The sequence below is a fragment of the Sarcophilus harrisii genome, chromosome 4 (genome assembly GCF_902635505.1).
Source record: "Sarcophilus harrisii chromosome 4, mSarHar1.11, whole genome shotgun sequence".
Classification (NCBI taxonomy): Eukaryota; Metazoa; Chordata; class Mammalia; order Dasyuromorphia; family Dasyuridae; genus Sarcophilus; species Sarcophilus harrisii.
In genome coordinates this window covers 211,505,278-211,520,303 of record NC_045429.1, presented here as the reverse complement: position 1 = coordinate 211,520,303, position 15,026 = coordinate 211,505,278, and positions in this window count along the sequence as shown.

Here is a 15,026-nt window from a genome sequence, read left to right as displayed (position 1 = left end):
CCTGACAACTGACATTTATAGGAAAACTCCTAAGGGCCTTAATGGTCATAATGCCAAGCTGAATATAATATTAATATTCCTTACTGGTGAAGAGTGAATATTATGGTTTTTATACTCCATGTGAAAGACCTATAACTCAGAAGCTACAAGCCCAGTTGAGTTGTTAAACAATTTCTCACAGGGAAAGAAACTAAGTCCTTGTTTCTGATGAGATACCTTTTGTTGCTGAACCAATTTTTTATTGAAATAAACTAATGAAGGCTTAGTCCAATGAAAGGTTATTAGACAAGCTTTTGAAATGTGGCTAGCCTTATACTGAGAGAATAGATGTAGATTTAATACATGGTTTTGAATCCCACACTAAACATTTAATAGTTGTGAATTCTTGGTCAATCTACTGAAACTCCCCCAGTGTTGCTTTCCTTGCCAGTAAGATGGGGATAATAATAAAACTTACCTCAGAGAGTTGTGATTATCAAATGGGACAATATTGCAGAAATTACTTTGGAAACATTAAAATATTATATTAATATTGACTATTGATTTAAAAATTTTGCATTTCAAAATGCTTATTCAAAATGATGGTGGTTAGAAGAAGATAAAATCATGGAAAATTTGTTTGGAGATTCTTCCTAGAATTTAGTATACTCATTCCAATGTTATATAGAGTTTATTAATAGACCTGAATTGAAATCTTTGAAAATATAAATAAAGTAACACAATGCAAAACAAGTAGAACATTGAAAAAAAATAGGAAATTAACTGAGACCAGTGTGAATATTTTGTCAACATCTTCACTTAGCAACCCACTTTAAAAAAAGCCAGCTTCAATGATTTTTTTTTTCTTAAGCATTTTCTTCAAAATGTGACATTTAGAGGAAAATATTCATCTCATGCATAGGCAGTTAGATGACATAGTAAATAGAATGCTTGGAAATGTTAGGATTGCTTAAATCCTACTTCATTCCATTAAACCAGGAGAGTATGTAAATCTGCTATAAATTCTCTTAGTGTCAGTCTAATTCGCAAATTGAGAGATTTGGAATCAATGGCCTCTTTATTCTTCTGACTCTTGACCATTGGAGATGGCACCAAGGTGCAATAGAAATGTCAACAGCTTGGGAATCAAGGGATTCACACCGTTAGTGCTTAATCACCATATGATGTTGGACAAGTCACATTCTATTTGAATAGCAATTTCTTTGCATGTCAAGATGGTGGAGAGGATGCACACATTTACTTAAGCTCCATGTTTTCTCTCAGAATTTATTTCATGACAAGTCTCAGCATCAGTGCTTGACTGAAAAAAATAAAATAAAAAGAAAAACAAAACCCAAAGATAATTACCAAGAGAAGACATCCTTGAAATTTGCCAGAAAAGGTGTGTTTTTGCTCAAGGGTGGGGGAGGTTTTAGATCAGGCACAGGCTGAGGGCAGGCAGCAGTAGTGAGAGCAGAGTAGGCAGCTCACACTGAGCAGACCAGAGAGGGGTGGGGTGTGATCTCAGCCATCTTGGCAGGGAAAACTTTACTACAGTATTGGATACTTTGCCCTGGTAGCAATCCAGTAGACAAGCAAAGAAGTAAAAACACAGGGGTGAACGCTATAACCCCCAAAAGCTAGGGTCTTTCAGGATCTGACCACACCCACCCACAGTGTCTCAGCACGCTCTCAGAATCTCAGAGTGCAGGTGCAGGACAGCCATGGCTGTCCTCCTAGTGCCTCACTGCTGCCCCCTGCAGTCTGTAGAGGAAGCTCAGTAATAGCATCCAGCCCCCCCCAAAAAAAAAGCAGACCATTTGTCTTTCTTGTTAGTTTGTTTTCTTTAACTCTTCTTTGACAAAATGAGCAAAAAATTTAAATGAACCCTAACCATTGATAGCTTCTATATGGATAGAGAGCACACTTTAAACCCTGAGGAGATTAAAAACAGACTGTCTCCAGATGAATCCCCAAAGGGAGATAGATCTGATCCTCAACACAGATGACTCTCATAGAAGAAATTAAAAAGGCTCTCACAAGAGAGCTAGAAGAAAAGTGGGAAAAGGAAAGGGAAGCTTAGCAAGAGAGTCTGGAGAAGTCATCCCACTCATTTAAAGACAGAGTGGATAAAGAAATAAAATACTTGAAAAACAGAATTCGTGAACTGGAAAAAGAAAATAGATCTTTAAAAAATAAAATTGGTGAAATGAAAAAAAAAATTCCATAGGGAAAAAAAAACACTCACTTAAAAACTCAATTGGACAATTCACTTCATTGAAAATCAGAATCAAACAAATGAAATTGAATGACTTGAGGAGATACCAAGAATCAGTCAAGCAAAACCGAAAAAATGGGGAAAAAAATGTCAAATATGTTCTTGGGAAAACAACAGACCTGGAAAATAGATCTAGGAGAAACAGTCTGAGAGTTATTGGACTCCCTCAAAAATATGATGAAAAAAAGAGCCTGGACACTATTTTCCAGGAAATTGTCAAAGAGAACTGCCCAGATGTTATAGAAACAAAGGGTAAAATAGAAATTGAAAGAATTCTTCGATTACCTAATGAAAGGGACCTGAAAATCAAAACATCAAGAAATGTCGTGGCAAAAGTCCAGAACTATAAGATGAAGGAAAAAAATACTGCAAGCTGCTAGAAAAAATAAATTCAAATATAGAGGAGCCACAATAAGGACTACTCAAGACCTACTACTCAAGACATTAAAGGATCAAGGAGCCTGGAATATGATATTCTGAAAGGCTTGGTATGCAGCCAAAAATGACTTACCCAGCCAAAATGAGCATCTTTTTTACATGGAAGAAGATGGACTTTCAATGAAATAAGCAAATTTCATCTATTTTTGATGAAAAAACAGAACTAAACAAAAGTTTGATCAACAAATATAAGACTCAAGAGAAACCTAAAAAGGTAAAAAGAAATACTGGGAACTATATTTCTGCTAGAAAGATATATAAATAATACATCTATACCTTGGTCTAGAAACTAGAGGTGGAAAGGAAATTGTATGCAGAAAAGGGGGAAATGGGGGTACTGCATCTCACAAAGAGGTAAAGGAAATGTATTATATCTGAGAGAAAGAATGGAGAGGGAGGAACATAGTGTGTATCTTACTGTGATCAGAATTGGCTTAAAGAGAAACATTTTAGACATATTTGATTTATGGTGAAACTTCTCCCACCCAATGAAAACTGGGAGGGGAAAAGGAACAGGGAAGGAATAAGCAAGGGAAAGGAATACAGAATTTGTGAGGAAAAGGAGAAGATAGGGGAGGAACTCTAAGGTGGAGGGGGATATTAAAAAGGAAGGGCTGTGACAAGCAGGTGGTGCTCACAAGTTTAATGCTGGGGGGGGATAAGGTGAAAGGAAAGAAGAAAAGTATAAACGGGGTTAAAAGATGGCAAGTAATACAGAATTGTTAATTTTAACCATAAATGTTAATGGAATAAACTCTCCCATAAAGAGGAAGTAGTTAGAAGAATGGATTAAAAGCCAGAATCCTACAATACGCTGTTTACAGAAAAGACAGGGAGATAAATACAGAGTAAAGTTAAAAGGTTGAAGCAGAATCTATTATGCTTCTGGGTAAAAAAAAAAAGCAAGGGTAGCCATTCTGATCTGATCAACAAAAACAAAAAATTATCTAATTAAAAGAGATAAGAAAGGGCATTATTCTTAAAGGGGTAGAAAATAAAAGCACTATCAATCTTAAAACATATTGTACCAAATGGTGTAGATTTAAATCAAAAAAGAAATTAGGGAGAGCTACAAGAAAAAAGGACAGCAAACTATAATAGGGGATCCTCAACTTTGCACCTCAGAAAGATAAACAAACCAAAAAAAAAAAGAACAAAGTCAAAGAGGTAAATAGAATTAGAAAAGTTGAAATGATAGATTTTGGAAAAATAAATGGAGACAGAAAGGGAATAATTTTCTTCCCCAAACATTTAATCTTTTACAAAAACTGACTGTATATTAGGACATAAAAACCTCAACTCAAATGCAGGAAGACAGAAACTGTAAATGCATCCTTTTCAGACCATGATGCAATGAAAAGTTCATTCAATAAAAATCCAGGGGAAAATAGACCAAAAAATAATTAAATTTAATAATTCCCATTAAAAATGATTGTGAAACAGCAACTAGACATAATTAATAATTCACCCAAGAAAATAACAAAAAAGACATCATACCAAAAAAGGGATGCAGCCAAAGTGGTAATAAAGGGAATTTTATTCTAGAGGCCTACTTGATAAAATAGAGAAAAAAAAATAATCAATTTTAAACTAAAAATGCTAGCAAAGGAATAAGTTAAAAACCCCCAGTCAAACACTAATGAAATTCTAAAAATAAAAGGAGAGATTAATAAAATTGAAAGTAAAAAAAAAAAATTTAATTAATTAATAAAACTAAGAATTGATTGTATGAAAAAACCCAACAAAATAGACAAACACTTGCTAAATCTGATTAAAAAAAGGAAAGAGGAAAATCAAATTGTTCATCTTAAAAATGAAAAGGGAAAACTTGCCACTAATGAAGAGGAAATTAGAGTAATAATTAGGAGTTCCTTTGCCCAAATTTATGCCAATAAATTCGACAACTTAAAAGAGATCAAAGAATACCTTCAAAAATATAGATTGACCACATTAACAGAGGAGGAAGTAAATTGCTTAAATAATCCCATTTTAGAAAAAGACATAGAAGAACAAGCTATTAACCAACTCCCTAAGAAAAAATCCCCAGGACTAGATGGATTTACATGTGAATTCTAAACATTTAAAGAACAATTAACTCAAATGCTATATAAAGTATTTGAAAAAATAGGGATTGAAGGAGTCCTACCAAATTATTTTTATGATACAGACATGGTACTGGTACCTAAACAAAGTAAGTTGAAAACAGAGAAAGAAAATTCTAGACCAATCTCCCTCATGAATATTGATGCTAAAATCTTAAATAAAATATTAGCAAAAAGATTACAGAAATTCATCCCCAGGATAATATACTATGACCAAGTAGGATTTATACCAGGAATGCAGGGCTGGTTCAATATTAAGAAAACTATTAGCATAATTGACTATATCAATAACCAAATTAACAAAAACCATATGATCACCTCAATAGATGCAAAAAAAATTTGATAAAATCCATCATCCATTCCTAATAAAAACACTTGAGAGTGCAGGAATAAATGGACTTTTCCTTAAAATAGTCAGGAGCATATATTTAAACCTGTCAGTAAGATCATATATAATGGGGAAAAACTAGAACCTTTCCCTGTAAGTTCAGGAGTGAAACAAGGTTGCCCAATATCACCATTATTATTCAATATTGCATTAGAAATGCTAGCCTCAGCAAAAGAGTCAAGAAAGAGATTAAAGTAATTAGAGTAGGTAATGAGGAAACCAAATTATCACTCTTTGCAGATGATAAGATGGTATACTTAGAGAACCCCCAGAGATTCTACTAAAAAGCTGTTAGAAATAATTCATAACTTTAGCAAAGTTGCAGGATACAAAATAAATCCACATAAATCCTCAGCATGTTTATACATCACCAACAAAATCCAACAACAAGAGATACAAAGAGAAATTCCATTAAAAGTAATTGTGGATAGCATAAAATATTTGGGAATCTATCTACCAAAGGAAAGTGAAGAATTATATGAGCAAAATTACAAAACACTTTCCACACAAATAAAGTCAGATTTAAATAATTGGAAAAATATTAAGTGCTCTTGGGTAGGCCAAGTGAATATAATAAAGAAGACAATACTCCCTAAACTAATCCATTTATTTTGTGCTATACCAAACTCCCCCAAAAATATTTTAATGACTTAGAAAAAGTAACAACAAAATTCATATGGAAGAAGAAAAGGTCGAGAATCTCAAGGGAATTAATGAAAAAAAAAATCAAATGAGGGTGCCCTAGCTGTACCTCATCTCAAAATATATTACAAAGCAGCAGTCTCCAAAACTATCTCATATTGACTAAGAAATAGATTAGTTGATCAATGGAATAGGTTACATTCCCAAGACAAAATAGACAATAACTATAGCAATCTAGTGTTTGACAAACCCAAAGGTCCTAACTTTTGGGCTAAGAATTCATTATTTGACAAAAACTGCTGGGAAAACTGGAAATTAGTATGGCAGAAATGAGGCATGGACCCACACTTAACACCACACACTAAGATAAGATCAAAAGGGGTCCACAATTTAAGAATAAAGAACAAGATTATAAACAAATTAAAGGAACATAGGATAGTTTACCTTTCAGACTTGTGGAGGAGGAAGAAATTTGTCACCAAAAAAGAATTAGAGATCATTATTGATCACAAAATAGAAAATTTTGATTATATCAAATTAAAAAGCCTTTGTACAAACAAAATTAATGCAAACAAGATTAGAAGGGAAGCAACAAAATGGGAAAACATTTTTTACAGAAAAGGTTCTGATAAAGGCCTCATTTCCAAAATATATAGAGAATTGACTCTAATTTATCAGAAATCAAGCCATTCTACAATTGATAAACGGTCAAAGAATATGAACAGACAATTCTCAGATGAAGAAATTGAAACTATTTCTAGCCATATGAAAAGATGCTCCAACTCATTATTAATCAGAGAACTGCAAATTAAGACAACACTGAGATACCACTACACACCTGTCAGATTAGCTAAGATGACAGGAAAAAATAATGATGAATGTTCAAGAGGTTGAAGGAAAACTAGGACACTGATGCATTGTTGGGCTTATATACCAAAGAGATACTAAAGAAGGGAAAGGGACCTGTATGTGCCAAAACAGTTGTGGCAGCCCTCTTTGTAGTGGCTAAAAACTGGAAAATGAATGGATGACCATCAATTAGAAAATGGTTGGATAAATTGTGGTATATGAATGTTATGGAATATTATTGTTCTGTAAGAAATGACCAGCAGGATGAATACAGAAAGGCTTGGAGAGACTTACATGAACTGATGCTAAGTCAAATTAGTAGAACCAGGAGATCATTATATACTTCAACAACGATACTGTATGAGGATGTATTCTGATGGAAGTGGATTTCTTTGACAAAGAGAAGATCTAGTTCAGTTTCAATTGATCAATGATGGACAGAAGCAGCTACACCCAAAGAAAGAACACTTGGAAATGAATGCAAACTGTTTGTATTTTTGTTTTCTTCCTGGGTTATTTTTACGTTCTGAATCTAATTCTTCCTCTGCAACAAGAGAGTTCTGCACACATATATTCTATCTAGGATATACTGTGACATATTTAACATGTATAGGACTGATTGCCATCTGGGTGAGGGTGGAGGAAGGAGGGAAAATCGAACAGAGTGAGTGAAAGGGATGATGTAAAAATTACCCTACATGGGTTCTGTCAATAAAAGTTATTTTAAAAAAGAAGATAATCTCAGTTGAGGTAATTTATTCTTGATTGCATTCCAAGTTCCTTCTCTTATTATAATATTTGATTCCATGTCCTTCAATCCTTTAAAGTGTAAGCTTTCAGGTCCTTAATAATCAAAGGGTATGCACAGTTTGATAACTTTTTGAGCATAATTCCAAATTGCTCTCCAGAATGGCTGGATGTATTCACAATTCCATCAGTGTGAATCAGTGTACCAACACTGTATCAATGTCCCTGTTTTCCCACATCTGCTCCAACATTGTACATTATCATTCCCTGTCATGCTAGCCAATCTGACAGGTGTGTAGTGCTATCTCAGAGTTGTCTTAATTTGTATTTCTTGGATTAATAAGGACTTGGAGCATCTTTTCATATGGCTAGAAATAGTTTCAATTTCTTTGTCTGAGAACTGTCTATTCATATCCTTTGACCATTTATCAATTGGAGAATGCCTTGATTTCTGATAAATTAGAGTCAATTCTCTGTATATTTTGGAAATGAGGCATTTATCAAAACCATTGACTCTAAAATTGTTTCCCCAGTTTATTGCTTCCCTTCTAATCTTGTCTGATCAATTTTGTTTGTACAAAAACTTTTCAATTTGATATAATCAAAATTTTCTATTTTGTGATCAATAATGATCTCTAGTTCTTCTTTGTTCTTCAATTCCTTCCTCTTCCACAGGTCTGAGAAGTAAACTATCCTATGTTCTTCCAATTTATTTATAATCTCATTCTTTATGCCTATATCATGAACCTATTTTGACTTAATCTCTGTCAGGTTTTCTAACCTTACTTCCCAATTCCTATAATAAACCTCTTCTATCAATCAAGGTTTTGGGGTCTGTAAATTCCTTTACAGAGAATCTCTGTGCCACTAGAAGGGAGTTCTCCAAAAACTCCCTACCCTTGCGCTGAATCCCAAGGGGGTGCAGGGGAGCCAAACCTCTTCATTTGTCTCACCCGACACTCTAAACCATGTTGGGTTTTGAGGTATTGGAGCTATATTCTCTCAGAAAGAATACTTGCGTTCTCTGAGAAAAACCCCCTTTCTTGAAAGCTTAAGATGCTTAGGTTTTGCTCAAAGGGAATCAAACTTTCTCTGCCTAGCCCCTCCAGAGACAAATGACCTTCCTTTGTATCTTAAGGCACTCCTAAACTCCTTTTTCTCCCACCAGACCTGAATCCTAGGCTTTTTAGCTTTTTGTTTTTTTAGGATTCTGCTTTTAAAACCCTGCCCTCAGACAGGAACTCTTGAGACATGAGAAGTGTCTCTTTAAGAAAGCTGAACACTCCCCCTGCCCAAGACCAAGGAGACACATGGCCATTCTGGGGACCCCTCTCGGGGGTCTAAGGTCAGAACTCTCTTTGAACTGTCCTAAGAAGACAAACAGAAACTTAAGAGAAGCCATGCTTGAGTCCTTCTCTGACTCCACTGTTACATACAGTTCCTGTGGTCTTTAATAATCAGGCTGTAGCCATGAGGAAAAGTCACTGAATTGGGATGAGCTTTAGAGAAGATCAGTCTCTCTACCCTTGGCTTCTACTTCCTAGACAGGGGTGGACTGTCTCCTTCAGGTCTTACTCTCCCAGCAAGATTTTGGGGTTTGGACAGCTCCCCCTCCCTCAGGTTCCATTGTGGGATCAACAGAGGAATCTTCGCTGTCTGGGAAGCACTGGAAAGACTGCATTTCTTTCTCTCACTCTTGCTTGGCAACTCTGGTCTTTCCTCCCCTTCCCCCATAGAGTGGGAACAGAGGATCTCAAGGCCTGTTTCAGACCTCTCCCACATGGCTTGATAACCTATAATTTAAATGCTCCTATTCTGTCCCTTTATTGGTGTACTGTACACTGGGGAGATTGGGGAATCAATCTTCTTAAATCTCCAGAAAAATTTTCCAACAAGTTTTGAACTAAGAGAAGTTTACCTGCAATCTGGACAAGTGGGCCACACCCTCCCAGAGCGTTTACCTGGCTCTTAAAGGAGCAGAAGCTTCCAGCCCTCTCAGGAAGCATGCTGGTCCCATACATTTTAAAACTGCACTTGGTTTCCCCAATTCGGTCATCCTGCCTTACAGCAGTGCCTCCTGTCACAGCCTTTTAACTGTAGAAGCCTCAAAACTATGCTTTTACATGCTCACATGGCTGTCTTCAAAGACAAGGGATTCCAAACTGCTGTTGTTTCCCCTCCCCTCCCCAGCCATAGGGCACTTGCTTAAAGTGCCACTTCCTCAGCTCCTTGTGGAGAAATGAATAGCACTCTGGGGAAAGCAGGCTCCTAACTTATTCACTCCCAAGACCTTTTGCTCTTAGTATAGTCTCTCCTATTTTTTTTCTGAATTGGCATTATATGCCCATGCCAGAAATTAAAGGTTTCTTTTCTAACCTCCAACCCTGGCCAGGTCAAAGCTTCAAGAAAGAACTTTGGAATGATTGTTGAGGAATAAAATTCCAAAGCAGTTTAATTAAATTGTTAAGAGAATAGAGATGGCATCTTTCTTTTTTCTTATTCCCTGACTGCAGTGGGGAAATGAGGAGTTAGAGGGAGAGATTGAAACTATTTGAAAACTCCTTAACTACTTTCAATTTGAAAACACCTTTAGGTTTCTACTTGAAAAGGAAAAAAAAAAAAAAAAAGCCTTTCTTGTTGCCTTTTCTATAGCTTGCAGAATTCGTTGTGGGGATTCATGTGGTGTATCTCTCTAGACTTCTTCTCTATTTTATGGCTATGACAAATTCTCCCTTGCTCTGTTGTGCCACTGTTCTCATTTACTGCCTCAGTTTCCTTAATTGGTCTTTTTCTGACATTACAACTTACGCAGCATTTTATTGCTCTCCTTCTCTAGAGGGACTATAGAATCTGGATATTGTCTAGAGTCAGGCAAGAAGCTATTGAATGGAGAACACTTAAGCTTTTTTCTTAGAAATCAAAGATTTCAGTCTTTCTAGTGATGGCTGATTTCCCATTGGTGACTGTTCAGGAGGTTTTTTTTTTTTTTTCTTTCCAGTAAGCCACCATCCAGCCCTTTCTATAACAGGGAGGTACAGCTCAACACCCTGGGGCATGGTTGATGCTGTTTGGAGCTTCTACACTCAAGCAGAGTTTCCTATGTGGGGACCCTCACTGCAGAAGACTCCTGTGACTTGACAAAGGTTTTTGTCATATCTTTCTCTCTCTTAGGAATACCTATAGAGAATGGAAAAACCTAAAGAATTGGGAAATCTTGGGACCTGTTTCCCTATCCCTAAAGACTCACCTTTAGGCTCTCTTAATGCAGAGACACTGAGCTTCAAAAATTCCTTAACCTCAAAATTTGAACACTGATTAGATTAGCTGAAAGGGATCCAATCTCCCTCCACCCACCAACTCTCTGGAGCCCTTGAAGGAGCTTTATTTGCATATTAAAAGTACACTCTTAAAGTACCTTTTTAAAATTTTTTTCAAATACTGGGACTGATACTAACTTCTGCTTTCAGGCCAAAATGGCTGTGGGAGTATCTTTTTCAAAGCTGAAGACCTTTCCAGCCTAAGGGGAAAATTGGGACCCACGTCCCAACTTTTTCAGGGGTCCAAGGCCAATATACCCAGGCCAAAACTGGAGGAACCCATTTTGAGCCCTTGATGTTTCTCCCACTTTGCTGCTACAAATACCTGTTTTTGGGTTGTTTTTTTTTGTTTTTTTTTTTTTCCCAACTCTCTCTCCTGAACTGAAACCTGAGACTCTCAGTTCTTTGCTTCTCAGGGCATCTTCTGCCTCCTGGGAAGACATTCAAAGCAAAGGTGCCTTTTTAATGCAAATCCCTTTCAGACTTAGGCCAGGAAGCCCATAGGTTCGTGCTGTAGGTGTTATGGAACCTGTCTGAAGAGATCCCAGTCCCTGTCTTGAGTTCAAGCAGGAGGAGCACTGGAGGAACTCCCTTTCCACCAAAAGGTGACAAACACCACAGGGGTTGAACTGTCCCCCCTCAGTGTCCTGCACTCTGGTAGGAATTTGGGGTTTGGCCCTGTCCCCCCCTTGCCTTGCTCCACCAGGACAGCCCGAACACCTTGGGGGCCGGTAAACTGGGTAGGTAGAACTGCTACTTTGCGCTCCCTCTGGCCCCTCCTACCCCTCCCCCATAAAGAGTGGAGATAGAAGCTGGGAGGCTCAGGATCTTTACCTAAACCATCTTGGTGATTTTATGCTGAAATTGAGGAACAAACTCTCTTTATTCAAACCTCAAAAAAAAAAAAGGATTTTTTTTTTTAAAAGCAGCACAGACAGTTGAGATTTCTAAAAGCTTAAATTGCATTTTTATCTTGATCTGCAGCCCTGACAAGCAGAGACACACCCATCCCTAGACCCTGCCTCACTAAAAGACCAGTAGCTGTTTTTAATTAAAAGGCTCATAATCAAAGAATTCTAAAAATTAACTCTGGGATAGCCATTAACCTCAGGGATTCAGAGTGTTAAAAAAAAAAAAAAAAGAGCCAATGGACATCAGTGGCTTATTAAACTTAAGAGATATCAACTTGAGAATGACACACCCCTAATCCCTGCCACCCTGACCCCATTCCAGGAGAAATTAGCTTTACTGGAAATTGATGGGAAAGGGCAAAACTCTAGGCTACTTAAGGATTTACTATAGACAAAAAACTTTTTGCTCCTAGTATTTTCTCCTACTTTTCTTTGCCATTCAGTATTGTTAGATGGGCCATTAGCATTCTTAAAGGCAGCCTACAGAAGGGACCTGATGCATTTCCTGATAAAGGCCCCATTTCTAAATGTCACCATTTCAACCCTGGAGGACACTCCACTTTTAATCTGCTCCTGACATCTGTTTTCTCTGGGCTTCAAGCTTGGGATCTTCAACTGCCCTTCAGTAAGGAGAACATGGGACAACTGACTGGGAACAACTGACAGGGGCAAACACCCCTTAGATGCACTGCTGCAGTTTTCAGAACCCACACCTCACACCTCACCTCCTGGCATGAATCCCCCCAAATCTCCACAGCCCTTGCCAGTTCAAAGCAGTTACATGAAGAAGAGATCATACCTTTATCCCAAATGTCTTTGGAGGTGACTACTTGAGGGGGGAATGAAGAAGGGACTGTCAAACTCTAAACTCCTTGAAGGAGAAAACCTCCTTCAACCCTACCTCAGTGAGAGACTGCCCCAGGGAATCAGATTAAAGAGGTTTACCTAGGTGGGGCTGGTTGAGTCTTGAGCTAAAGAATTTCAACCCTATTCAAATAAAGATCTTCTATTCAATTCAACTCAAGCTCTACCTAGCCCCATCAAGAGCAACACCCAGATTGTAGCCAAGACTTATAAAAGAGCCAGTCTAAAACCCTCTCTTTGCAGAGATTTCAAACATGCCAACTATGCCATGCTTGCTATGCCAAGGAACCTTTGTCCACTGAAATATTCTTTTTCAGTGCCATACTATGTTTACCCTCACCTATTTTCCTAACAAGAATTCATGCCACTCTGTCAGGATTTCTAACCTTACTTTGCAATTCCTATAATAAATCTCTTATCAATCTAAAAAAAAAAAGAATACTAAAAAAGTTAGGCATAATAGATCTTTGGAAAAAAACTGAATGAATACAGAAAGGAGTACATTTTCTACAATTCATGAAACCTATACACAAATTGACTATATATTAGGACATAAAGACCTCAAAATCAAATGCAGAAAGGCAGAAATAGTAAATGCATTCTTTTCAGATCATGATGATAAAAAAATTACATTCAATAAAAAGTCAGCAGAAAATAAACCAAAAATAATTGGAAACTAAATAATTTCATCCTATAGAAGGAATGGGTAAAACAGCAAATCATAGCCACAATTAATAATTGCATCCAAGAGAGTGACAATTATGAGACAATTACTGAAATTTGTGGGTTGCAGCCAAAGCAGCAATAAGCAGAAATTTTATATCTCTAGACAATTAATTGCATAAAATAGAGAAAGAGAAGATTAATGAATTGGGCATGAAACTAAAAAAAAATAGAAAAAGAGCAAATTAAAAACTCCCAATCAGATACTAAACTTGAATTAATAAATTATACTGAGTTGTTTTTATGAAAAAAAAAACACCAAAATAGATAAACCTTTGGTAAATTTTATTAGAAAAATGAAAGAGGAAATTAAATTTTTAATCTTAAAAATAAAAAGGGAGAACTTTCTACTAACAAAGAGAATATTAGAGCAATAGTTAGGAATTATTTTGTCCAACTTAATGTCAATAAATTTGATAACCTAAGTGAAATGGATATGAATACCTACACAAATATAGGTTGCCAGATTAACAGGGGAGGAAGTAAATTGTTTAAATAGTCCCATTTTAGAAAAATAAATAGGACAAACTATTAACCAAATCCCTAAGAAAAAATCCCCAGGACCAGGTGAATTTAGATGTGAATTCTACCAATCATTTAAAGAACAATCAACTCCCCTACTACAAAACTATTTGGAAAAAAGAGGGAATGAAGGACTCCTATAAAATTCTTTTTATGACACAGACATGATACTGATAGCTAAACCAGGTAGAACAAAAACAGAGAAAGACAATTATAGACCAATATCTGTAGTGAATATTGATGGGAAAATCTTAAATAAAATATTAGCAAAGAGATTGCAGAAAATCATCCCCAGGATAATACACCATGATCAAGTCGGATTTATACCAGGAATGCAGGGCTGGTTCAATATTAGGAAAACAATTAGCATAATTGACTGTATCAATAAACAAATTAACAAAACAAAAACATATGATTATCTCAATAGATGCAGAAAAGTCATTTGATAAAATCCAACACCCATTTCTATTAAAAATACTAGAGTAGAGGAATAAACGTACTTGTCCATAAAACATTCAATAGCATCTATTTAAAACAATCAGCAAGCATCATATGTAATGGGGATAAACTGGAACCATTCCTAATAGAATCAAGAGTGAAACAAGGTTGGCACTATCACCATTACTATTCAATATCGTATTAGAAATGCTGGCTTTGGCAATAAAAGATGAAAAAGAGATTAAAAAATTAGAGTACATAATGAGGAAAACAAATGATCACTTTTTGCAGATGACATGATGATATACTTTGAGAATCCCAGAAATTCTACTAAAAACCTATTAGGAACTGTGCATACCCTTTGATCTAGCAGTATTACTACTGGACTTATATTCCAAAGAGATACCAAAGAAGGGAAAGGGACCTATATGTGTAAAAAGATTTGTGGCAGCCCTTTTTGTAGTGGCTAGAAACTGGAAATTGAATGGATGCCCATCAAATGGAGAATGGCTGGGTAAATTGTGGTACATGAATATTATGGAATATTATTATTCTGTAAGAAATGACCATCAAAATGAATACAGAGAGGCTTGGAGAGACTTACATAAAGTTATGCTAAGTGAAATGAGTGGAAATAGGGGGTCATTATACACTTCAACAACACTACTATATGAGGATCAATTCTGATGAAAGTGGATATCTTCAACAATGAGAGGATCCAAATCAATTTCAATTGATCAGTAATGAAGAGAACCAGCTACACCCAGCAAAAAATTACTGGGAAATGAGTGTGGACCACAACATAACATTTACACTCTTTCTGTTATA